This window comes from Lutra lutra, chromosome 13 (assembly GCF_902655055.1).
Source record: "Lutra lutra chromosome 13, mLutLut1.2, whole genome shotgun sequence".
Taxonomy (NCBI): Eukaryota; Metazoa; Chordata; class Mammalia; order Carnivora; family Mustelidae; genus Lutra; species Lutra lutra.
The window spans coordinates 41,730,998-41,758,187 of NC_062290.1; the positions used below are offsets into that span (position 1 = coordinate 41,730,998).

Consider the following 27,190-nt stretch of genomic DNA (forward strand, 5'->3'; position numbering starts at 1 on the left):
AATATTACTTAGGTCACTTCCATGCCCCAAACCCCCAATGGCCTTTCATCTTAGTGTAAAAGCCATAAGGCAACCATGTATGTAACGTGTTTCTCTCTTACTTCTCTCATCTCCTCTTCTGTTTGTCTTTCCTTCACTTCCCCTGCTCTAGGCCCACTAGCATCTCTGATTTTCCTCAAACGTGTCAAGATTAGCCTTCTCTTGCTCTCATCCAGAACCTTCCCACTTGCTGTTAGCCTCTGGCACATTCTTCTCTCAGATATCCTTCTTCTTATCTCACTGGCTCTCAGTTTTCCATCAAATGTCACACCTGCTCTGTACCACAACCAACCACTCCCTTAAAACTCCCTTAAAACATCTCTCCATCTCCAGCATTCTTTTCTGCTTTGTTTTCAACCTTAGTCCTTATAACCATCTAATAATACATTTGCTTGTTTACATTGTGTGTAACCATTTCCCTCACAGAGGTGAGAATTTTTATCTTTTTTATTCATGGATTTATCTTTATGATTCCCTCCATCTTGTTGCCCAGGACCACACCACGGGCTGGCAGAGCTGTGAGCTAGAAGGAGCCTAGAAGGGACATTTGCAAAGTGAAGTCACCATACCAGCCCATTCTTCCAGAATTTTACCTGGCAGAGAATGTAAACTTTTTTCTTGTTTAACCCACTGATACTTGGAGTTTATTTTGGTACTCATGACTGAACTGTAACTATAGGTTTAATCATCACCTTATTCTTCAAGTTTTTCTATTAATTTAATTTAGTCACTAATCAGCTAAATAGTGTACCTTCTTGCCTAATAGTATACGGGGCAATAGGCCATCCTCTAATCATATTATAATAAGTTCTTAATTAGCCTAGAAGTACACAGACCAAGATCCTAATGTTTTTCCACAAGGAAGATATAAGAAAGAAGGAGGAGAAAATATATTCCTGTGGTTCCCTGAGCTGCAATGATATGGAAAGAGTGGACCTGAATTCTGAAAATCCTCGATTTGGCTTGATTCTTATGAACACTGGTTTCCTCTTCTAAAAGAAGAGCCATCCATCCTCCCACTTCCAGTTTCCCTGTAAGACCAAATGAAATAACCCATGTGGAAATATTCTAATGATAAAGTGCCATACAAATGAAGCATTACTATTACAAAATACATCAAAGGAATAAGAGGAAAACTTGTCTTGAGACAAGTAGAATGGCAGGACTTGGCCCTTGGTGAAGGTGGCAGAATCGGGTTCCAGACAAGTCAAACCGAGTATATTCTGTTTACATTTTCATTTACTCTTTTCTTCCTCATGATCATAAGACAAGCTGTAACAATAAAAACTAAATTCCACTATTTCGGAAACAACCTGAAGCAACACAACTGAGAGAAAAGAAGGGCACAAGAGTAAGGACTTCCAAACTCAAAACCAAATATCCTTTAATCAGTGGGCTTGAGTGAAGTGTGCAAAATTAAGCTCCATGAAGATCAAAAAGGGTATGCTGTACTTACGTTCTATTTACATTCAAATTTTGCTCTGGTATTTTTCTCTTGGTGTTGAGGAACACCAAGAATGTGGGCATTCCATGGAAAATAGTGCTCTGATTTTTCACTTGAAGAAGGCAGCAGGGGAGGGGAGAGAGAGGATTTGGAGGAACAAATGGAGAAGAAAAGAGCAAACAAATGAACAGAACAATAGATAAGGAAATCTGGGCTCTACATCACACAAAGTTTCGTAGACGATGATGGGCCTTTTACCTCCACCCCCCAAATTAAATGGTAGTAATTGTCTTGACTCTGATACAAAATTATAACGTCCAGAGTGAACCAACATTTACCTGACAACACCCTGATAAAGCTCATCACGAGAAGCCCATTTTCTGGTCCCAACATAGGGCCTCATCAGATGCTTAGAATCCATCTGCCCACAGCTCTCTCAGAATGCCAATGGAGGCACCCACGGAGTGAGCAGAATCAGCAGAAGCATTCAGATGCAGAAGCAGAAACGCGGCTGAATTCTTCAAGGGACCTTGTCACCTGACTTTTAGCCACTCCAGACTTAATTTGACCCTGCAACAGAAACAAACCCTGTCTCTCTTTGTCCGTGTGGTGATTCAGCTGCTTCTAGCCATTTCAAAATCCTCAGATCGCAGCTCCAAAGCAGCTCTGTTCCTATCGACCATGTTCTCACCGTTGCCTTTTTCCTTCTTATGGGAATCAGGTATTCTAAGGAATATCTGTACATGCCAATAAAAATGAGTGAAAACATATTCTGAAAAGAGGTAAAGCACTCTGCTTTGAGTTCTTTCTCATAAATATTCAAAAAATGTTTCTGTAATCAACCTTTCTTTCTTGGTAAATTTCCTGAACAGAAGAAAGTAATTTAGTAACATTTCCTAGTGGTTGGGGGTTAAGGAATGTGAGCTAGTATTTACTTCATAATTATACATTTGATTTAACCTTAGGAGCATGTATTCTTTATGTTAATAAAAACATGAAACTCTTGTTACTTAGCTAGAATATTTTGCACACATCAAGAAAAGAATGGAACCTAGCTGTACTCCCCGGCACTTTCTGCAATGGAAATTTTCAGTGGTCAATGAAAATGATGTGTGCCCTGATAAGAATCATATTTACTACTATTCTTCTTTAAAATTTTGCAATGGTAGCTATGCAATGCAAAGATATACCCTTCCCCGTCTTGTGCCCAGCACAATAATCTATTATATCTTCTTGTTGGTTTGCTTTGCTGTGTGCAGGACTCTCATAGATAGCCTGATACTCTTCTCAGTGATCCAGGTTAATTGTTACCAGTCAAGGGAAGATGACGCAAACAATGGAACTGTTTGTTTTCCTGTTTTACAAGTACCCTCAAGTTCTTAGAAATGAAAATAAACTTGAAAGAACAGAACCTAATAAGCCCAAAGAGAATAAAAACAGTAATTCAGAAAGATACATGCACCCTTAGGTTTACTGCAGCATTATTTACAATAGCCAAGATATGGAAGCAACCTAAGGGGTCATTGATAGATGAATGGATGAGGACGTGGTATATATCTATGATGGAATATTACTCAGCTACAAAAAAGAATGAGATTTTGCCATTTATGACAACATGGATAGAGCTAGAGAATATCATGCTAAGTGAAATCAGTCAGTCAGAGAAAGACAAATACCATATGATATTGCTCATATGAGGAATTTAAGAAATAAAACAAATGAACAAAGAAAAAAAAAAGATAAACAAAAAAAACAGACTCTTAAATCCAGAGAACAAACTGGTGGTTACCAGAGGGGAGATCAGTGGAAGAATGAGTAAAGAGGGAAAGGGGATTAAGAGTATACTTACTGTGATGAGCACTGAGTAATATATAGAAATGCTGAATCATTATATTGTACCTCCAAAACTAATATGATGTATGTTAATTACACTTCAATTTAAATTTTAAATAAATAAATAACAAAACAGGGGGGATGAAAATTAATAAAGTGGGTTTAAGTTAAAAATAGCCAACTCAGGAAAGTTAAAAACAGCCAACTCAGGATCAACCCATTCCCATCCACCCCAACATAGAGAGATTTTTATATCCTTGCCTAGAATGATGAAGAAAGTCAGTGAGATTTTTCTAACTCTACTTCACATTAAAATCTTTAAAATACCAATCAGAATGACCTGAGAAGCCACCGTGGAATTTTTCTGATGGATTTTTAAAATCATCATTATTTTCACCCAAACGAATTTCCAAAATAACTCACATAAATCAAAGGTAAAAATTTAAAGCATAAACTTGTCGCTGAATAAAATTGTCCACAGGACAACTGAATTGAAACTAAATCATAGATGGCACGAACTGCTCCAAAGGAATGGGCATTCAAGGGGAACTGTATCCAGAGAACAGCTAGCTGTCCAAACTCAGGCAAAATGGTTCTCTTCTCTGTATTTTGGCTGAGGAAATTAAGACTTATGCAGAGTTTACCAAGGACTTCAGATGCACTGCCTCCTCTGACTTCAGCACCCCCTGGGGGAGACAGACAAGTCTAATTGCTCCTTGTTATAGGCAACAGGGAGTCAACATTCTAAGAGGTCACAGCCTGATGCAGCAGAGCCTGGGGGAAGCGGTCTTGAGTCTCAGTGTAGGGATTTTTCCTCCTGTATGCTACCGATCTCATTCTTTTCTCTCCAACAAAGAGTAGTTGAACCATATAGACCACAAAAGAAGAGCTGGGAAGACACAGTCATAAAAAAGTTTTTCTTTTTGAGAACCACATAACCTTTTATGGAGTTTTAATTGCTCAACGACCCCACGAGAGTGAAGAATCTTTGGCATTTGGCAGCCTTGCCCAATACAGGATTTCCAGAGAGATTTCTCTCAAATAGGGAGATAGAATCTTGCAGAAGAAAAAGCTTGTGACTTCGAAGACTGTTTTGTATTTATCAAAGAATTGTTCGTGTCTTCCTGTCCCCCTTTTTTGATTACCTACTATATACATGCCACGAGCTCTGTTCTTTATATGTTTTCGTTTCTTTCTCACAACAAGCCCTACAATGCATTTTCTACTATTGTTCTGATTTCACAGGTAAATAGTGCCTTAAAGAAGTGACAGAAGAATCATAAACAAGAACTAACATTTACTAAGTGCTTACTAAGGGCTAGGAGCCGTTCAAAGTACTTTATACATATTATCTTTGTTTAATTCCTGCAACGGTTTTAGGACGTAGAGAACGATTTTACAGGTTTGGAAAATGAGGTGCAAAAAGGTTAAGTAACTTGCCCAGGGTCATCAGCTTGACTCAAGTCTGTGTCCTAGTTTTGCCTGACTCCGGGACCCACACACTTAACCACAAGACATTACACTGCTTCACATCACAGCAAAATCTTTTTTTTTTTTCCTTAAGATTTTATTTATTTATTTATTTGACGGACAGAGACACAGGTGAGAGAAGGAACACAAGCAGGGGGAGTGGGAGAGGGAGAAGCAGGCTTCCCCCTGAGCAGGGAGCCCAATGTGGGGCTCGATCCTAGGACCCTGGGATCATGACCTGAGCTAAAGGCAGATGCTTAACTGAGCCCACCCAGGTGTCCCCACATCACAGCAAAATCTTATACTCCTTGCAATTACTTCACTACCTCCTCGGGGTTGTTTTCTTACAGCACGTGAACCCCTAACAATTTTAGGGGACAATTGCAGACAGCAGTTGATGACTGTTGCCTGAGTTAAAGTTTCACTGCAGGCAATGTTCTCTCAGAGAAGTAGCTGTTACTTTAAGAGCAGATGATCAAGGCAGATGCCCTGTCTCATTGCTTCTTACTATTCCAACTCCTCCCACAAGCAGCACAGTTTAAAGATCTCAAGGCAAACAGGTCTCCTCGAAATTCCAGTCTATTAAATCAATAAAATATGTCTTGATTCTGTTTACAGCATTGTGCTACCCCACTCTGCAAATTTTTTCTAAAATGCAATCTGAATCACAGAATATATGGTTTAGGAGAGACTTTAGAAATTAAGGAGTCCATATCCTTTATTATTTTTTCATCAATGTATTTGTCTTTTTTGAAAATAACCCCCTTTTATGTGTATTTAAAAATATATGCTCATTAACTAACATCCTTAGGTTTTTCAAATGTATGTGTATGTATATACAATTTTTAAACTTAATTAAAATCATACTATAAAAAGAGCATGGACCATCTTTCCCTATTAACGCAACATTCTAGTTTAAGTATTTTCCATATCATTAAACATTCCTTGTGATCTTACTTTTCAGTTATGCCCTCTATCCAAAACATGGATATACTATGATTTCCACCATCATGTCTTGTTACGCCGAAGTACTTACCATGCCAGTGGATTATGACGAAAACTCCTTAATTATACATTAGTTTATTTTTCTAGTTCTTTCCTTTTGATAGTTTTCTAGCAGTGGAATTATAAGATCAAAGGGTATTAAATTTATTTTGCGGCTCCTGATATTCATACTTTCTAGAAAGATGGTGCTAATTTGACACCATTCCCAGTCTTGCTCACATTCCATATCACCCCTTTAACCTTTACTCACTTCCAAAGTGAAATGTTGTATCCTGCCCCTATTTTAACTTGCATCCTTTGTTTACTTGAGATATAGCTTTTTATTTATGTTTAATGTCCATTAACCATGTGTACTTTCTCTTTAGAAAGATCTTCATTTTACAGAAGAAAGAAAGTCCCATGGCAATTAGTGACTTTACTAATGTTGAAAGAAATTTCCAGGCACAAGACGGAGCCACTCCTCCCCAGGATGCCACAATCATAAACCGAAACTTAGATAATTTTTGTGTCCCAGTCAATGCTCTGCTTGACCAGAAACACCGTCTATTCAATCAGCCAATCCCGAATGCCAAGCCAACTCTGCACCTTCTCACCCTCAACAAGATTGACCATGTGGCCCCAACCAGTCAGATATTCGCTAGCTGTTTCTTCCTTGCTTTTTATTCTTTTCTTTTTTAAAGATTTTATTTATTTATTTGACACAGAGACAGAGATCACAAGTAGGCAGAGAGGCAGGCAGAGAGAGAGGGGGAAGCAGGCTCCCCGCTGAGCAGAGAGCCCGATGTGGGGCTCCATCCCAGGACCCTGAGATCATGACCTGAGCGGAAGGCAGAGGCTTAACCCACTGAGCAACCCAGGCACCCCTTGTTTTTTATTCTTTATCCTATAAAAGTTTCTGGCCCTCTGCCCCATTTTACAGTTCCCTGAGACTGTCCACCTCATAAAGTGTTAAGTAAAGTTTGTTTGCATCACCCAAATTGTCTCCTTTAATCAGTGTCTCCGCACCAAGATTACACAGGTATCTGGAGACAAAGCCTGGTTTGGAAACTTCGTCCTCCTGAAGTCCAGACCATGGCAATGTCCACTATCCCTGCAGCTCATTCAAATCACAGATGCTTGGTCCAGAGACTATCATTTCAGTACTTTCTTCCCCCAATTCAGCAAGTCCTGACAGACTCCCAGAACTATGGAGAGAAAGCCTTCCCTCGGGCTATGCTGTCAAGACCCAAGTTGCAAACATGGATCTTTGACCACCACACAAACTCATTAGAAGGTTTCCATTCTCAGATTTTTCAATAGTTCAGTGTTTATCCCACTGATCAAGGTCACATTTTGCAAACTATGTTTCTTAAAATACACATTTTGGGGATGTTATAAGCTTTTCACACAAAAAAAAAGTCTTCTATATCCAAACATAGCTAAAGCACAGAATGCTAAGGGTTTTTTGTTTTTGTTTTTAAGATTTGCAATGCAATATGAGCATATCAGAGGCTCTAAGAAGCCCTGAGGAAAGAAAAACTTTCACCGGGAAGTTTGCAAACTTACAGAAAACACTCTCCGTCCCAATATAAAATCCAGGTTCTTTGATAAATCACTCAAGAAACATTAGGTTAGAGAGTTAAAAATGACTGAAATATAGAATGGCCACAAATTTCTGGCCACCCCTGATAAATCCATACTTAATGAATCTACATCAGAAATCCAAATTCCAGGCCACTCTTTGGAAACCAGACATCTGGCCTTTCTCTACAAAGACTTTCCACTAAAACTACCTTCAAAGGTAGAGAAAATGGATGGCAGGGTGGAAAAAGGTTTTGTCCCCTCGATTTACAGTTGTTTTTAATGACTTGTTAAGTTTCTTAAACCATCAAAGGCATTTCCTTGAAGATTAGGAAGTGACCATAATTTACATTCACTTTGCTTTTAGCCAGAGGGTTGTATCAAACAAATTTTCACAACAGCTTGTTTTAATTGAATAACTTAAACAGAATGAAAAACATTCTCATTCACAATGGTCAACTATACCTGGGACTGAACCATGTGTACACACCCAGACTTAAACTCAGGACCTTCCCAACCACAGTCACTCTATTGAAACTGGTTTTTCTCTTCTTGAGTGAATACTGTATCTTTTAAATTCACCAAACACCAAGTTGTCCAGAAGCGAGATTCTGTTTAAAGTCACATGAGGTCATGTTCAGAAGTTCATCATCTGGAAACAATTCCCTTTCCACATTAGATCCTGGTTCTCTGTTTCAATAGGACAAATTCATTAGTTCTCTTAAGATATAGGAGAGGAGATGCAACATGGGGGGTCAAGGGGGTAGGAGAAGAGTAAATGAAACAAGATGGGATTGGGAGGGAGACAAACCATAAGTGACTCTTAATCTCACAAAACAAACTGAGGGTTGATGGGGGGAGGGGGTTGGGAGAGGGGGTGGGGTTATGGATATCGGGGAGGGTATGTGCTATGGTGAGTGTTGTGAAGTGTGTAAACCTGGCGATTCGCAGACCTGTACCCCTGGGGATAAAAATATATGTTTATAAAGCTGTAAAAAAAAAAAAAAAAAAAAAAAAAAAAAAAAGATATAAGCAATTATAGAATACCCACTTTGTGACAAGGGCTCTAATAAATGCTAGACAAAAGAAAAAAAAGACAAAAAAAATTCTTGCTCATACAGTATTTATAGTGTAATGGAGAAGGACATACATATAAACTCTGAATTCAAAAAGAATTGCTAAGTGTTCTAATGGTGGAATGCATTGCATGCTAAGGAATGAATAGGAGGGCAGCATTTGACTCATACTGGGCATAGGGGAGAGGGCTTTCCTACAAGGGGAGAGAGTTAAATTAAGACAAATAGGATTTATTTAGAAAGGTGAAAGGGAGTTGGAATGGCTAAAATTAACCAGTTAGGATAACAGGTGTTGGCGAGAATACAAAGAAAAGGGAACCCTCCTACATTGTTGGTGGGAATGCAAGCTGGTGCAGCCACTCTGGAAAACAGTATGGAGGTTCCTCAAAAAGTTGAAAATAGAGCTACCCTATGACCCAGCAATCGCGCTACTGGGTATTTACCCAAAGATACAAATGTAGGGATCTGAATGGGCACGTGCACCCGAATGTTTACAGCACAATGTCCACAATAGCCAAACTATGGAAAGAACCTAGATGTCCATCAACAGATGAATGGATAAAGAAGATGTGGTATGTATATATACAATGGAATACTATGCAGCCATCAAAAACTTGCCACTTGCAATGATGTGGATGGAATTAGAGGGTATTAAGCTAGGTGAAGTAAGTCAATTGGAGAAAGAAAATTACCATATGATCTCACTGATATGAGGAATTTGAGAAACAATACAGAGGATCATAGGGGAAGGGAGGAAAAAATGAAACAAGATGAAACCAGAGAGGGAGACAAATCATAAGAGACTCTTAATAATAGGAAACAAACTGAAGGTTGCTGGATGTGGGGGAAGGTGGAAGGGATGGGGTGATTGGGTGATGGACATTAAGGGGGGCATGTGATGTAATGAGCCCTGGGTGTTATAGACAACTGATGAATCACCGAACTCTACCTCTGGAACTAATAATACACAATATGTAAATTAACTAAATTTAAATAAAAAAGAAATCTGTAACTATTCCTAGAAGAAAGCAGACCATACATTAACAATAATTATCTTCGCATGCTAGAATTTTGGATAGTTTTTATTTTCTTCTTTATAATTTTTTTTAATTTTCTACAATGAATTTATACTATTATAAAAATTGGGAAAATGTTATTTTTAAAAAACTTCAGATGTATTATTGGTTTATTTAGTCACTTCCTTATTGTTAGACATTTGGATTTTCCAGTATGGGGCAATGAATATCTTTGTTCATAAAGTATTTTCCAAATTCATACTTCTTTAAAAAAAAAAAAAAAGGATTTCCATATCAGCAGATCTTTTAACGGGACTATTTGTGATGGTTGGCCTCTTTTCTGCACCAGACATCTGTGAGTTTAGATTTTATCATTAGCTATGGCATGCAGTAAGATGGTCAAGGTTATTGCAGTATAGCTCAAGGAACAATGCTGGGTAGTTGTTTTGTTTTGTTTTAAGATTTATTTATTTAGAGAGAGAGAGGGAGCAGTGCAAGGGGGCAGGGGGAGAGGGAGAGAGAATCTCAAACAGACTCCCCACTGAGTGTGGAGCCTGACGCAGGGCTCAATCCCACAACCCTGAGATCACAACCTAAACAGAAATCAAGAGTCAGATCCTTAACCAACTACACCACCCAGGCACCACCCTGGGTAGTTTTCTGAATGTTGAGCATATCTTTCCACCACGAAGTACTCCATTTCGAACAGTACACATTAAGGGTAAATTGCTGATTTTGATGAACCCCTTAGAGCACTGTGCTCATATGCTATTGTAGCAATACTATTTTGTATTGTGAAGTACTCGATTATATATCTGTCCCACAGACTTCAATTTCTCAAAGGCGGGGGTTTTTACCTTAGTGAACTGTTATAAGTCAGCTGACTCTCCACTCATTTACACAGAAACTGTGCTTCTGATGTAACATCTACTCATTGATTCCCTGACTCTGCCATATTCTTTCTCTTCATCTTCAAACACGCCCCTTTAACCTTTCTTTTTCCTTTCTTCCTTCCATTATAAAGTATTATTTGTTTCAGGGGTACAGGCCTATGATTCATCAGTCTTACACAATTCATAGCACTCACCACAGCACCTCCCCTGTGTCCATCACCCAGCCACCCCATCCATTCCACCCCCTCCTTCCCTCTAGCAACCCTTAGTTTGTTTCCTATGTTTAAGAGTCTCTTGTGGTTTGTGTCCCTCTCTGACTTCATCTTGTTTTATTTTTTCCTTCTTTGCCCTATGCACCTCTATTTTGTTTCTTAAATTCCACATATGAGTGAGAGCATATGATAATTGTCTTTCTCTGCTTGACTTATTTCACTTAGCATAATACCCTCTAATTTTATTCATGTCATTGCAAATGGCAAGATTTCATTTTTATGGCTGCATAGTATTCAATTGTGTGTGTGTGTGTGTGTGTGTGTGTGTGTACCACATCTTTATCCATTTGTCTATTGATGGACATCTAGGCTCTTTCCATAGTTGCTATAAACACTGGGGTCCAGGTGCCCCTTCAGATCACTACATCTGTATCTTTGGGGTAAATACCCAGTAGAGCAATTGTTGGGTCATAGGATAGCTCTATTTTTAACTTTTTGAGGAAACTTCTTGAGAGTACTTTTCCAGAGTGGCTGCACCAGCCTGCATTCCCAGCAACGGTGTAAGAGGGATCCCCTTTCTCTGCAGCCTTGCCAACATCTGTCACTTCCTGACTTATTAATTCTAACCGTTCTAACTAGTGTGAGATGGTATCTTATTGCGGTTTTGATTTGCATTGGAAATGCTTTTGATGACTTAAGAAACCAAGTGATAATGATAAAAAATGTAATGTTGTTTGAGACTAAGTCACGGTACATCAAAAGTTACAGAATTCTAGGGTTAGAAGGAGCTTCTCCTCCAAATTTTACTTAAGCCAACATTCTTGAGTGTTATGCACTTACTTTGCATCTGGTCCTGTTTCACAACCACCTATGGAGCAGATTCTATTCTAAGGATTCTGGTTCTAAGTTAAGTAATTTGTCCAAGGCATATGCTAATAAACGACTGAGCTGACATTCCAACCCCAGCGGACAGGTTCCAAAGCCCACGTTCCTGAAGCCCATACTCTGCACACTCCAGTACACACACAGAAGTCAAGTAAGGAAGCAACCGCCCTAAGGGGCAAAGTGATTTGCCAAAGATTAAAGAACTGATTTGCCTGCTGTCTTATTCACTAATGCAGGCAGAGAATGGAAAGCACACCACAGTATCAAATCCTGGGATACAGTAAAGTCTAAAAAACTACAAGTCCTATACACAGAGATGCAGACACTGGTGTGAGAGTACTTTTCCTGAAAGCCAGCCTTCCAGCACCTGGGCAAAGCCCCCAATCAGGGCAAGATCTGCCAAGTGAACATCTCTTGCCTTCACCTCACTGCCCATACCTGCCCTTCAGGGAGATGGGGGTCAGGACAAGGAAACAAACACTGAATCCTTAAAAAAAGGACAATTCTTAACACCAACAATAATTAAACTTAACAGAACTCTAATGAGAGTCTTTCCTTTCTTCTCTGCTGAAGATCTTAGCACAATTCTAGGTTCAGCCATGACCTGTACATCACTTTATTTCACAAATAGTTGTTTTACGAATGTTTGTTTATTAGAAATAATTTTGTAAATATAGTACAGGAGAAGGAAGAGGAGGGATGGGGTGGGGAGGGCTTAATGCTCTGCTCTAGGATTAGAGCTGAAGTGAAAGGAAATGCCACAGTAATAAGAACAGAGGCCGGATTTAAATCAGATTTTTCCCAGTTCCACTATTTCCTTGAACAATGTCCTTATTTTTCCTTGGCCTCTGTTTCCTCACCTATACAAAAAGCGATACCTTTCAGGGCCATTAAAATAGTTAAACGTGATAATGTACGTAAATGTGTTGTTGCTTGGAGTCCCCAGCGCGCAGGCGCACGCACAGCCACGGAGCGAGCAAGGCTCCGGGTAACTCCGTCCCCTCTCTGGCCCAGGCCAATCAGAGTTTTTTCTATTATTTTAAAATTTACCACTGTAATGGATACTTGTCATTAAACATTCATCAAAACCCAGAGAATGTACATCACAAGTGAATCCTAATGAAACTACGGGCTTTAGATAATCATCACTGGCTTATCCCCTGTAGTACCTGATATTCATACAAGGTGTTACCAACCGGGGAAAGTGGGCAGATGGGGTGTATGTGAGAACACTGTTCAATTCTTCCATAAACCGAAATCTGCTCAGAAACTGAAGTTTATCAAGTAAAAAAAAAAAAAAAAAAACATTAGTTGAGCCATCCTTTGACATGTTCTGTAATTTAGGTTGAACTGACTCTCCAGTAACACCCAACAGAGCTAGAAAATTTTCTATAGAGCGGTGCAGGGCTACTGGCAACAAAAAAGAAGCCAGGCAAGCCACAGGGACTTCCTGGCGTTCAGAACCGAGCATGATTGTGTCACGGCTGTAGAGCTCTGCCCTTCCTCACGATCTGCAGACATCCAGCTACTCAGGCACCTGCAGGGCTTGCTGGCCACAGGACCCTCCCACACTGAGGCTCCCCCCCCCCCCCCCCCGCGGTGAACCCAGCGGCCACCATTAGGTCTTCTGCAGATGCATGAGTCCTCCACCCCTCTGTGCTCCGCTGAGCTTAATTGCATTAAGAAGAGTGGAAACATAATCTGCTTACTTTGGCAGGATTGGGGGTGGGCTGCCGTGAGTGGGAGAGTGTTCTCAGGCGATGAGATTAAAAATGGTTCAGTCCTAGCTCAAGAACAAAATCTCAGTAAACATCACGGGCTGCAAATTAAAAGTATCTGAATGTCTGATGAGATGACTTATTTGTTGAATACATGTATGCACAAGAATGTGGCAACGTATAAGAGTGGCCTCCTATGACAATTACAAACACAACCAAGTCAGAGAAGTGTTTTAAAAAAGAGAAGGGGCACCTGGGTGGCTCAGTCAATTAAGCTGCTGACTCTTGGTGTCTGCTCAGGGCATGATCTCAGGTTCTTGAGATCGGACCAGGCAATCACTTCCGCAGTCAGCCGGGAGTTCCTTTCTCTCCCTCTCTCTCTCCCTCTGTCCCTCCCCCTGTTGGCACACACTTACCCGTGTGCTCTCTCTCTCTCTCTCTCAAGAAAGAAATAAAATCTTTAAAAAGAGAAACAAATAGGGTGCACACAAGTGGTCTTGGCGTAAACATTTTCTAAAGTCTCCAAAACACAAATAGACTATTTTTTAAAAGTGGGTTTGCAAATCATTCCTCTAGAAGTGAGAATGTATTAGCCACAGGCATAGCGTCTGACTAGCAGAGGAAGGCGGTTCACCCTGTGATGTTACTGAGCACGACATAAACTCAACACGGCGGAAGGTATTTCTGGGGAAGCCAACTAACATACCTGTCCTTCGGAGTATAGGCCAAAGGAGGTGAGACTCCGTTATTGGGTTTTTCTCAGTTCGATACATCAAATTCCAGGGGCACTGTTCGTTTTATAACCATGCTGGGTGGGAGGCGCGGTGGGGCGGTGCTTGGGGTGCTGCTTTCACATACCCAATAGTAAACAGGGCCCGCAGAGTTCCTGCAATGTGATGGTTGACCCCAATGTCTCCTGAGGCCTGAGGGAAAGTAATGGTTACAAACGAGACTTCGCTCTCATGGCTTTAGCCCCACTTGACTGCTGGAAGTAATTAAACAGCCTTCATGAGGGCTGGAGACGGTTTTTGTCATTGACAACATTCTAGAAACACTCTAAGGTGAAAGTGTTGCCCTAATGTCACTCCTAAACCAGCAGGGTCCCGTGCTCGCTTCGGCAGCACATATACTAAACCAGCAGGGTCCCACCTCTGGCTTCATCTCAAGACAACTCATGCATCATCTCAAATTTTTTCAGATGTAATTTGCCTGGGTGGGGTCCAGCCATCTGAAATCAAAAGTTCTCTGGTGATTCTAATCAGCCACCAGGTTTGAGAATCAATGCTGTAAACAACAGCACTTTATTTTCTTCACCTCGGAGTAGAGGAGGTAAAGGGGGCTTTAGTGCCCGAAGACAGAAGGTAGGTTTTTTGGCATATCTGAAAACCATCAGAGTGGTCTAGGGCTGGGGTCCCACCCAGAAGACCAGCACCAGGAAGAGGCTAAAAGCAAGATCCAGTTTGGGGAGCAATGGGGAAAAGGAGAGGGAGACAGGATGGCCCCAGACAGAGAGGAAATGAGGGAAACTTTCCAGACAGCCTAGGTGGGAGGCCATTCCTAGGAAGCTAGTCACATGCGTGACAAGTACAGACATGAGGCAGCGGTTTCCCAAAGTAGCAAACTTGTTAGAAAGGAAACACTCTAAAATAAAAGAAATTAACATCAAGTTTAGCCAGCAAAATTTTGGGCAAGGACTACTTTCCATTGCATTCCAACTTTTCCCTCGCTGTGAATCTTTAAAGACACAGTTAAATACGTGTATTACAACAACAAATTTTATTACCCACAAGGCTAATATCTCTCCATGCTTTTTTTTCCCCTCATATTATGATAGTTCATATTATGATAGAAATAGTCATTTGGGTTTAGGCAGGAAGTCGGAGGTCTCCCTGAGATCATTACTTGCGGTCACTATTGATCAGAGTAAAAGGGGATTTGAGGCTCTCTCCTTAATCATCTGCTGCAAAATATAAACATTCAGACCTTCTGGTCTATAAATTAAAAATCCCTCACGTGACTCCGAAGTCTAATTCCTCCCATCCAAGTGCAAACTAGGCCCAACCCGGCTTAGCTTCCGAGATAAGATGAGATCGGGTGCGTTCAGAGTGGTATGGCCATAGACCAAAGTCTAATTCCTTTTTGTGTTCCTAGTGTACCAGTTTCTTCTCGTCAGTTCTTCAATGAAACAGGAGCCACCGTTTCATGCCTCTTCTAACATTTGCTACCAAGGTCATGAACCTCGATCCTGTCTGCTGGAGCCCATCTCACTACCTCCAGCCTTCTGCTTAGGATTCACAATTTGAGCTTTTTCTGCTCAATTTAAAAAAAAAGAAAATAAAAAATATCGATCCTTTGAAGGAAATAAAACTGTTTTTTTTTCTTTTTATATTAATAGAAAGCCGGGTAATAACTACACAACGTTTATGTCATGTTCTCTAGCTCACCCATCTCTTCATAGACAGACCTCAATTAAGCCTTTGAACTAAGGATAAGCACTCTGACTAAGCCATTCACTTTCTGAATACTTTAGAGGTTCAAAAGAACCTCAACCTACAAAATAAATGTTACTTAAACCTTCTCAGACTTCCTTTCATCATCTGCACAGTGAGGATCTATAACACTAATTTCACAAGGTTGTTGTAAAGATTGCATTTGTTGTTGTTCTTAATTAACAAATTCAAATGCTCTCAGTTCCTGGGCATCTGTGTGCTCCTTACCAAGTCATCACCTTGAAGTCTTCAGTCTTGGTCTTAAGAAGTCTGAAAAGTCTAGGTCTTAGATTTTGAAGTTCTGATGTCAGATCTCTCTGGCCATAGAGCTAATGATTCAGAGGTGATACCTACAAGCCCTGGGCTGTCCGTGATAGCAAGTCTGCTGTGCAACACCACAGATCATCCCTGACTATGTCTCTTTTAGCTCAAGTGGTTGTCATCATTTGCAATATATATATATATATATATATAGAGAGAGAGAGAGCGCTAGATTTTTTTTTTTTTTAAGAGAGCGGGAGAGGGGGGAGTGAAGGGGAGAGAGAGAGAAGCCTAAAGCAGGCCTCACACTCAGCGTGACACCCAATGCAGGGCTCAATCTCACAACCCTGAGATCACGACCTGAGCCAAAATTAAGAGCCGGACACTTAACTGACTGAGCCGTAGAGGCATCCCATCATTTGCCATTCTTAATGCAGACAAACACTTCAGTGGGGGAAGGGATGTACGAATACTTGAGCATTCCTACCATCGAATCTCATAGCCTGTGATTTCCACACACTACAAGGAGTTTCATGCCAGCGCAACTTACAAAGTTACAGACCAGGAAATGTTGGGCGCCCAAGTGGCTCCATTGGTTGAGCGACTGCCTTCGGCTCAGGTCATGATCCTGGAGTTCCGGGATCGAGTCCTGCATCGGGCTCCCTGCTCAGCAGGGGGTCTGCTTCTCCCTCTGATCTTCCCCCTCTCATGCTCCCTCTTTCTCTTTCTCTCTCTCTCAAATAAATAAATAAAATCTTAAAAAAAAAAAAAAAGGAAATGTCTCTGTATTGGGGGTAAATAAAGGCCACTGGTTTCCAATAAAGCAATCCAGCAACAACCAACATAGGAGGCTTCATAGCATCTGCAAGGCAAACGATAACACAGCACATTGTTCCCTCCTAACCTGAACAGTTAAACTGGCGTTGTGCGGGCTTCTTAGCCAAATAAGAAAAGCAAAATGGGTTTCACCTAGAATTTTTAAAAGTTCAAAGCTAGTCCTGCCCAAGGAAGTTTCCTCACCCGCTACCCTGAAGTCAAGCTCTAAATCCAGAGTGTATTACAAATGGATGTCTAAACATGAATTTATATGTCCACGGGTTTTATTTTATTTCCTTCTGCTGCAGTAATGTCCTCAGAATTTAGAAGATCAGTTAAGTAACAACAAGCAGAGGCTTGATATGGAGGCATGGTCTTTATGGGTGGAATTTTGTTCCACCCAAATACATAGATTGAAGTCTTAACCCCCAGTACCTCAGAATGTGACTATATTTAGAGACAGAGTCTTTACAGAGGTAATTAAATTAAAATAAGGTCATTAGGGTGGCCCTTGATCCAATATCATTCGTGTCCTTATAAAAAGAAAAAATTAGGACACAGGTGGGTAATTGAGGAAACACCATGTAAAGACACAGGGAGAAGAAATCAGTTCCACAAGCCAAGGAGAGAGGCCTCATGAGGAAACAGCCCTATTAAAACCTTGATCTTGGACTCCTAGACTCAAGAATTGTAAAAAAATAAATTTGTATTGTTTAAACCACCAAGTCTATAGTTCATCGTTATGGCAGCCATAGCAAATTCATACATATGATACACAAGGTATGAAGAGTGTGAAAGTCTTGGGTAGCTATTTAATAGAGTCCAATGGCCACTCAACTCCTGCTCCTTTTCTATACTGAAAAGCTACCTCCAGTGACCCCCTTTTTTTTTTTTTGTTAAGATTTTATTTATTTATTTGACAGGCAGAGATCACATGTAGGCAGAGAGGCAGGCAGAGAGAGAGGAGGAAGCAGGCTCCGCGATGAGCAGGGAGCCCAGCGTGGGGCTCGATCTCAGGACCCTGGGGTCATGACATGAGCCAAAGGCAGAGAGAGGCTTTAACCCACTGAGCCACCCAGGCGCCCCACCTCCAGTGACCTCTTAATCACCAATCAATACCTCCAGCAGTGGCTATTTTTAATTATTACAGGATTCTAAGGGCTTAAAGCACCAACCGTTCTCCAATACTGGAGCAAAGTTGTTTTAATAAAATGCTACGGTGCTTCACGCCGACCTACTGTGTGAAACCAGTGGATCTTAGTGGAGGCTGCAGTCAGGGAGGAGATCAAAGTTACCGAGCTGTGGTAGATGGGTAGGAGGAGCCTGATTTTTTTTTTTTTCTTAAAGATTTTATTTAAGAGAGAGAGAGAACATGAGCAGTTAAAGGGGCAGAGGAAAGAGGGAGAAGCAGACTTCCCGTGGAGCAGGGAGCCTGACGCGGGGCTGGATCCCAGGACCTCAGGACCATGACCTGAGTCGAAGGCAGACCCTGAACCGACTGAGCTACCCAGGTGTCCTAGAGTCTGATTTTCTTAAGACGAGGCAATTTTGAAAGGAAAGGAGAAGGAAGTAAGGGGAGTGACAGGAGAGAAAAGGAAGAGAAAATGCCCTTGCATCTGGAATTTGCAAAGAGCCGCGGGTACCGGGACCGCGGCAGGATGGGTTCACCACACAACTACGTTCTGCCCGTTACACAGCAATGACTCTGTGCTACAAAAGGTTATACTGCATTTTCAGAAATTAGGCAGAGATTTATCCCGTACTTGGTAGAAATTAGTTCTTCAAGTGCCTTCCCATCCTTGTGTGCTTTTTTTAAAAATTTTATTACTTTGATAAATGGATTTTAATGGGCAGGCCAGTGGCCCTCCCCAAATCCAAGCCCAAAAGAGAAAAGCGGCCACACCGGTGAGTCCTTAGGACAGTGGTAAATGAAATCAGCAAATACAGTCAAACTGTGCCTTCACACACTGATGTCTTTGAACTCTTTTCATTTAAACTTGAACATATCTGTGAGTCTTGGCTATAGAGACGTTGTGTCTAGTTTCCTCTCTAAAAACAAAATAAAAAGAGGTTAGGGGCACCTTTTCTCTTAAGAGAAACATCTTCAGGGGTGCCCATAGCTCCATGTTTGGCTTCCTCCAGTTAAATAACTTCCCAAATTCCTCTGCAAAGTTACAGAAGACAAGCTCGTCCAATTCACAAACAGCACAAATCCAAAAAAGTTAACTGTTATCAGTGAGGACACAATCAAGATCCATGCTCTCAACAATCAGAGGCTAAAATAATAGACTGAAGCCAGTAAGTTCACTTTCCATAGCACAAATGTAAAACCGCTTTCCCAAGAACTGATTGCATGTGAACGGGAAAGTGCAGACCTGCTTGGACAGTAATTTATGAAAGAAATAGTCTGTCTTCGAATGATTCGAAAAAAGAGAGACTTTACTCTCGGGGTTCAGGGTGCAGATAGATAGAGAGATAAATCTTTTTTAAAGATTTATTTATTTAAGAGAGAGAGAGAGCATGAGCAGGAGGGGCAGGGGAAGAGAGAGAGAATCTCCTGGAGAGACTGCGCTGAGCACAGAGCCCAACACAGTGTTCTGTCTCATGACCCTGAGATCACGACCCGAGCCGAAACCAGGAGTCAGAACTTCTACCGACTGTGCCACCCAGGTTCCCTGCACCCTACTTTCAGACAGAACTCTCCTTCCGAGTTGTCCGATAGTGGCAAGGGCTTAGATAAAGACAGAGGAAGGGATTCTTGTCCCAGAGAGGGAGTGTGGATTCAGTGCTTTCTGGGGTCCCCTTTAACTGTGAGACAGAATTTCCCTGCATGATTGTCCTCTACCTCTCTCTCCAGCCTCTTCTCACAGAACTCTCCTCCATCCCCTGGCAAGCTGGTCACACAGTTCTTCCCTTCTTAAACTCACTGCACTGTCCACTCCGAGTCTTAATATGCTTTATCCGTGCTGTTCTATCTGCCGTGAATGCCCTTCCCCAACTTCTACGAAACTCCCACTTGCCTGGCTAAATTCTGTCCATCCTTCAGGTCTCGGTCTCCCAGACCAGTTTTATCTGCTTGCATAGAATCCTGGAATACCCTCAGGCATGTGGTATTTCATTGTTTCTTTGCAGTCATTTGATTAAAAGTCGACATTTTGGGGTGCCTGGGTGGCTCAGTGGGTTAAAGCCTCTGCCTTACGCTCAGGTCATGATCTCAGGGTCCTGGGTTCAAGGCCTGCATCAGGCTCTATGCTCGGCCAGGAGCCTGCTTCCTCCTTTCTCTCTCTGCCTGCCTCTCTGCCCACTTGCGATCTCTACCTGTCAAATAAATAAATAAAATCTTAAAAAAAAAAAAAAGTCAACCTTTTTACCCTAGTCTGTAACCTTCTCGAAGACAACAACCATGATTGTTCTGCTCACTCAGGTCCCTCCTCTCCTGGTCATCTTCTCTGGCCCAGAGAAACTTAGTAAATATTAGCTGAGTGACTGGCTTATCGCAGTGTAAACACCGGACCTATAAGAAAACACTGGTGGAAGAGAAATACCGAGGCTGGGGGCAGGGGAGAGTGCGGGGTGAGCAGTGCGCGTCTGAATGGCTATGTCTTCTCGTTTTCTCTTCGGTAAACAGCTCGCAAGCTGCCCATGGTACAATCCCTGAGTTTCAAATTCTTAAACATTTGCCCCAGAAGTGGGACCCCTGGCCACAATGGAGCAAAATCCTCCCCGCCAAAAACCTAAAGTGATGTCTTTCCTGATGTATTTATATCTGAAACGGCTATAAAAGTCTTCCATTCTGGAGGGTCAGGAAGAAGTGAGAGCAGACTGATTTTCACACTGCCCTCGCTTTCTCTGTACTAATCGCTTGGCTGGTCCGGGAGCTCATGGATCGGGTCCAGCTGGGAGAAGGAATCGAGTGGGACCAAAGCCAGGGAAGTGGTGGGATAACATCTATTCTTCCTCGTCCATGAAATCTGGAAGAAAGCTTGATTTCCCATTTCTGTTTTCACCTGTGGACTGAGCAGCTTGCCACAGGCATGGTTCTTTCCAGCCTTCACACCTGTGTTAGTAGAAATACTCCTTGATCCTTGTCATTCATCACGGATCATGCTAGGTGCTTTCCAAAGGTGCTTTAGCCCCATGAACGTCTGGTAAGTGTCCGTACCCTCACTTGACGCAGAGGAAATTAACTGGGCCAGCATTACCGAACCAAAGAATATTGTAGCCAAGGACTGGAACCCAGCTGAAATTTATTCAAAGATCTTTTTTTTTTTCCTATTACACCAATTTAATATTTGAGCTCTCCTATTAATACCTCCTTTTGGTTTCAAAACAATTACTAATGCTTATTGGATGAAACTGAGTTATCCCACCATGTTATAACAAAGAGGAAGATTTACATAAAACAGAATTAGTGTTCTGCTATTGTGTGTTGCTGTGTTGGCCTTTCCCAGGAGGGGAATCCTTTTAACGGGAAAAACAAATCTGGGCTACGATAGGGATTGGACAGGAAACACCCAGCAACTTTGAAATATGTAGATGAATTCTCATCTGGGAATGTCAGACCTTTCTGAAATTCTCCTAACTTCACAGTAGTTTTGGCTGATAATTGACAAAATGAAGAATTTGTGTGCTAATAGGAAATGGAGACCCTGAGATGAAAATGGCATGGCATTGAGGGCGACTTCACAAGATATGAAGTCATTTTTTGTGGGAAGAATTTAGGGAGCATTTGTTAAGTCCTGAGCAGCTGATAATGCTTGCAGAAGGCAGAGGTAGGATCCTAGGGACTTGGAAAACTACCGGAAGGACGTAGAGCTCAGTGGGTCCTGGAGTGTTATCTGTCCTGGTCTCTAGGACTAGGATCATTTCAACGATAAAATTGAGAGTCAAGAGTGACATATAATCTAAGAAGCCTTTGCATAAGGCACAAAATAAGTATTTTTGACATCGTATCAGCAACCCTGTAAATAGGGAGGGATAAGAGTGAAACCAAAGACTATTTTGTTACCTCCTTTAACCCTACCAACAAGAGGCCAAGAACTTTTGGTCAAAAATATCCTAACTTTGCAGTATCCCTGTACACTGTCCTCCAGTGAGTAGTTCTTCCCACCAAACATAGTATCTGCAGGCAGCCAGAAGCGCCCAGATCACAGCTATATTTTCTTATCTTGATGGCCAAGTTTTAGAACCTTTTGAAATGCAGCAGTCGGCTGTCACAGCAGTAAGAGAAACTACAGTACAGACAAAATGCGGATTTCATTAGGGAGTTGGTTTTTTTCTTTCCCAGACCCTCAAAGGTCTCTGTTGGAGCCTCTCACCTAGTATCACAAAAGCTATTAAATCACTTGAATGAAAGGGTCAGGGGCCAGAGCTGGCCAGCCCGGTTCAGACCACCCAGCGCTCCACAGGGGGAGCAACACCAGATTCAGACAAGATAAGAGGCTGCTGTCCTAGGTAACCTGGCCCAGGGAAACAGCCTTTCCAGAGAGTTACAGGAGCCCATTGTGGGGCATGACTGTGTGCTCTGCAAAGGCAGAATTTGTCTAACTCACTCTACCGGCAGTCTTGGTTTCTGACGAGAGGAAGAAGAGTTAAAAGATATTTTTGAAAAATCGTAAGAAAAGCAGGAAGCCAAATCTTTGGGCATGTTTTCAAAGCAAATGCTAAAAAGCTCCTATTCCCCCTTGTCTGTGCTTAAAAGACTGAACCGTGTCCGCCAATGTCAGAATATCATAGCTGGAAAGATACTCAAATTCACTTAAGTCAACTCTTTTGTTTTATTGATGGAGGAGGTGAAGTTTAGGGAGATTAGCTGGCTCATCCAAGATTGGGTAGCAAGTTTATTTCAAGACTTGAAACACCATGAGGACAAGGGCTCTGTCCACACTATACATGCTGATCTTTCCACAATCCTTGGAAAGTAGCACCAGACCGGGCATGTAGCAGGCACCTGCAAACATTTGGAATGAGGTGAGGGGGAAAAAGGAAGGGAAACTGATGACCACATCCTATTTTCTTTTTCCTATAAATATACAACGGCATAAAACGTCATTGGGGATGGGGATGGAGGCTGAGTTCTTACCTTCATATATTGTCAAACGAGGACCTCAGCATACTAGAGGAATCCCTTCCTGTTTCTCCCAATCTCTGTGGGATGGCCTAATCTAAACTCAGTTTCTAGGAATTAGACTGCTCCTGAAGTGTCCCAAGAAATAATCCAGAAATAATTCAGTTCAGGCCCACTCAGCCTAGCCCATCCCCAGAAGCAGAGAATCCCTGGGAGGCTGATAAAGAATTGAGAACAGCCCTGGGTGGAAAGATTCTAAGACGAGCATTGCTTGGTCGTGTGCTAGGTCAGGTCAGACCACACATCCCATGACATGGAGGAGGGAACATGGCGTGTGAGCACCTTTGGTTCTGCCCAAGTCCCTTCCTCACTTGTGGGAATGGAAAGGTGTGGATGGAAAGAAGAGCAAGGAAACAGTGATGAGGTTGGTGGGAAAGCTGGTCGAAAGCCCTGCTCTATCAGCCAAGCATGCAGAGCCATGTTGCATATAACTTATGGGCAACATCACCTGAAATTCAAGTTGATCATTTAGATATGAGGTTTAATATTAACCAACCACAGGACAAGCATTTAATTTCCCAGGACAACATAGAGCTGTGTTTATCCAAATGGGACCGCACCTGCTTCAGAATCACCCGGATAAACTCTCAGGCCCTCCCCAGGCCTAAAGTGGGAGGGTGTAGCCTAAGCACCTGCCTTTCAGCAAGCTCCCAAGTGGTTCCGATGACCCCAAGTTCTGAGAATCCTCGAGAGAGAGAAAGAGCAAAGTTGTCAACATTTTCCTAGAATCATACTAACGGCACTTTTATCAAGTATAAGCAGGGGGTGGGGAGCAATTCTTCAAGCTTTAATGACGCCAGGGATGGTTATTGTCAGTTTTCCAGAGTAGAAACCTGGGGAACGTTTGGATCACTAGGTCTGGGCTGCAAAGCAGCCGTGAAGAGGTTAATCTCTCCAGCAAGATTCCCAGGCCATAAACTCCAACCAGCCTCCGGAAATGCTCTTTTTAAGCTTTGTAATTCACACCAGGCAACAAGACTGAGTACAAGAGTCCAAAAAAAAAAAAAAAAAAAAAGACAGAGAGGAAAATTAAATGCCTTGAAAATTACTTCTGTGATCCAGATGAAAACTAAAAGAAACTCTTCACTACAGCACCAAATCTGGGTAATAAGAAAGAACTTAAATATCAGTTTAAACTGAAGTTTAAACTTCAGAACAAAATGATTTCTTTGCCTCTCCAACACTCCCTCTCATCCCCATAAAAATAGAAACCATGCTTTTAAAAAATATATATCTCCAAATAGAACTAAACCAAAGTCAGGTATCCAAAACCCAATCTCGGGCAAACTTCCCTCTCTCTGTATACCGTGAGGATAGCACCCGTCGTGTTAGTTTTTTCATTTCCCTTTGCCATGTCATGTAGCTAAGAAACCTTCTGATCTGGGGTGGCGAGGGTGGGTTACAAAATTTAAAATGGTGATTTCACTGGTGAGTGCCATGGGGACGGGTCCAGAAACCTTATAAATTGTGGTCCATAATAAAGAGACTCCCGTGGTGGGCATATGGGTTTTTAACAGGGCAAACTGCCACCTTGCTGAGTTGACATGAGAACTAAACTTTGGCAAGCGGACTCTGCACACTTCCTGCGAGGAGACTGGAAGCGAACGCTACCGCGCAAACCACCTCTGGAGCTAGAAAGCTAACAGAACATTCGGAAGATGAGAGGAAGGACATAAAGCAGATACTTACAGATAGTGGTTTTCCTTTCCAAGCTAAAAAGCTAGAAACCCGGGGCCCAGGGCAGGCGGGAAGGCGGGGGCGAGTCACTGACCCAGTAATCTCTGGTTTAAAGGGCTGGGAGAGGAAGCGGGGAGGAACTAGATCCCAGGAAAGGAAAGAGAGCTGAAATTCCAGTCTTTCAGGTCAGCGGAGTGTTCGCTTTCTTTGTACTTGAAATCCCTTAACCCACCCAGCAGGGAAAGACAGACCCGAAGTTCACATACTCACTCCGCCGTCCTTGCTGGTCCTCTCCAAGGCGGCGGCGGCAGCGGCGGCGGCGGCGGCGGCAGCAGCTGCGGCTGCGGAAACGTCCAGACGGCCAAGCCTCAGGACTCCCCCTGCGGAGGGCATGATAAAGGGTGCGTGCAGAGCTGGCGGGAGCCCGACCTCCCTGGCGCGGAGCCAGGGCTCCCCAGTCCCTTCTGCTGGCTGGCCCCGCAGGGACCAAACTGAGCTTTTGTTAAAAAGGTCCCTTGCTGGTCTTCCTGGCTGCTCCCCAGCCTCCCCTTCCACTCTTAGTTCTGTACTAACTGCTCCGCCACGGCTGAGCCCAAGCTGCCTCTCCCGCCCGAGGCACACGGGCACACGCGCACACGCGCTCGCACACACGCGGACACACGGACGCACACGGCATATACACGGTCGCCCAAACACACCCCGCACCGGCGCCCGCAGGCCACCCACACACGGACCCACGCTCACGGGCGTGCACACATTCACGCAGCCCCCCCACGCGTGTGTGTGCACACTCACACATGCCACACACATAGTACACACCCGTGCACTAACACCCACCCACAGTCGTCCTCTCACAGACACACACCCGCCGTAAGCACACGCACAAGCTTTTTTTCACGGACCTTCAAACTCTTCAAACACTTTTTTTCCCCCCCTGAACCTCTTTTCTTCAAACACATTCCTCCCCGGAAAGGTTTTTATTCAAATTCAGGCAAGATGCTTCTGCTGGCACTCCCGAAAGAGGGAGGCAGGGGAACTGGCCCCTTTTAACTCTTGTCACAGCCTTTAAAGAAAAAGAGGAGCTTCTGTTTCTAAGTCCCTCCTTCGGGGTTCAGCCTCCAGAGCTTTCCACGTGTTGGACTTCTTTTTTAAAAGTCACAAACGTTCCAGTCATCTCATCTCATTGACATAGGCTGCGTGACCCCGTGGACTGAGACACATCACAGGTCAAGAAACAGCCCTGCAGAAATTCATTTCATTAAACTTGTCAGGGTTCAGCGGGCAGGTAGAAGTCTTGCTCCCTAACAACTGCATAATGAAATGTCTTCCTGTGTTTCATCTCCACCAGGAAAAAAAAAAAAAAAAAAGTAATAGCACGCCATCTGTCCCAACTTTTAAATTGACCATAAATAGAGAAGTCGAAGTATTATCTCACTTTGAGGGAAAGGTTTCTGTTGAGACATGTCTGGTTGTTCTAAACTTCAGCGAAAAGAACAAGGCGCTGTAGCTAAGAAACCCAGTTCCCCCTAGATTGTGGTTCCCTGTCACAAGGTGACAAGCCATATCCCCTTCCTTGGAAACAATGAGAAGAAAGAAGGAAAGTGAAAAGAAAGGGAAAAAAATTGTATGAGGGAGGGAGGAAGGGAGGAAAGGAGAGATGAAGGGAAGGAAGGAAGGATGAAGGAAGGAAGAAAAGAGAAGAACAATTATTTTATTTTACAATATGCTTTATGGATACTTTAGGAAGGAGGAGTATAGATACACTTACTCCAAGTCACCAGAACTTTAAAATCTTCAAGAATCTCTCAACTCAGGATGCCTGGGTGGCTCAGTCAGTTAAGCATCTGCCTTCAGCTCAAGTTATGATCCCAGTGTTCTGGAATCGAGTCCCACATTGGGCTCCATGTTCAGCAGGGACCTGCTTCTCCCTCTGCCTGCTGCTCCCCCTGCTTGTGTTCTCTTTCTGACAAATGAATAAATAAAATCTTTTAAAAAACAAAAACAAAAAGCTCCCCGTACTTGTGTTCTCTTTCTCTCTGACAAATGAGTAAATAAAATCTTAAAAAAAAAAAAGGAATGTCTTGTTTCACTGCATTTGCTCCGATAATAAATGGATGAAACTTCTTGAAGAAACACAAGGCTCTCCATAAGTAAACAAACATTGTTCACTAAACATTCATTAGGAAACAAAATATAATGACAATGTATGATTTGAGTACTAATCTCAAAAGGGCAAGAAATAAAGCCTTACTAATAACAGGAAACACAGTGTGATAGATGATTTTGCTCTCAGACTGAACTTAAAAATTTACCAGCTTGTGGATATCTTAACTGCAAAGAAATGATTGTAGATGCTATTAGTTGAGACCATTTGATAAAGGAATGACAATAGGCAGTTGCGTCAATATGGTTCTCCCAACATCTGGGCTGAATAAAGTTTATGGATTAGTGGAAAAACAGAAATAAATGTTTTACATCACTTCTATGGGGAAAAAAAATACCTTCAGCATTCTAAGCAAAAAATAACAAACAACTTAGATTGAAACATATTTCAGAATGTCTGCAGGAGATGTAATTTTCTTTAAGACAATTGTATACATATGATGCTTGGCCTAATGTTTTGCTGAACATATTCCAGAATAGACAGAGATAGAGTCAGGCTCGCCAAA

The 27,190-nt window shown here is 42.3% G+C and overlaps 1 protein-coding gene across 1 annotated transcript in view; it reads right to left on the reverse strand.

Moving 5' to 3' along the window:
* FREM1 (FRAS1 related extracellular matrix 1) overlaps positions 1-25,514 on the reverse strand; it is a 175,368-nt gene extending 149,854 nt beyond the window's left edge. The window contains exons 1-2 of the mRNA XM_047700950.1: positions 25,424-25,514; positions 24,788-24,901 (exon numbers count right to left, since the gene is read on the reverse strand). The gene's annotated coding sequence lies outside the window, so the exon portion shown is untranslated. The remainder of the gene's footprint in view (positions 1-24,787; positions 24,902-25,423) is intronic.
* Between the last annotated feature and the right edge of the window lie 1,676 nt (positions 25,515-27,190).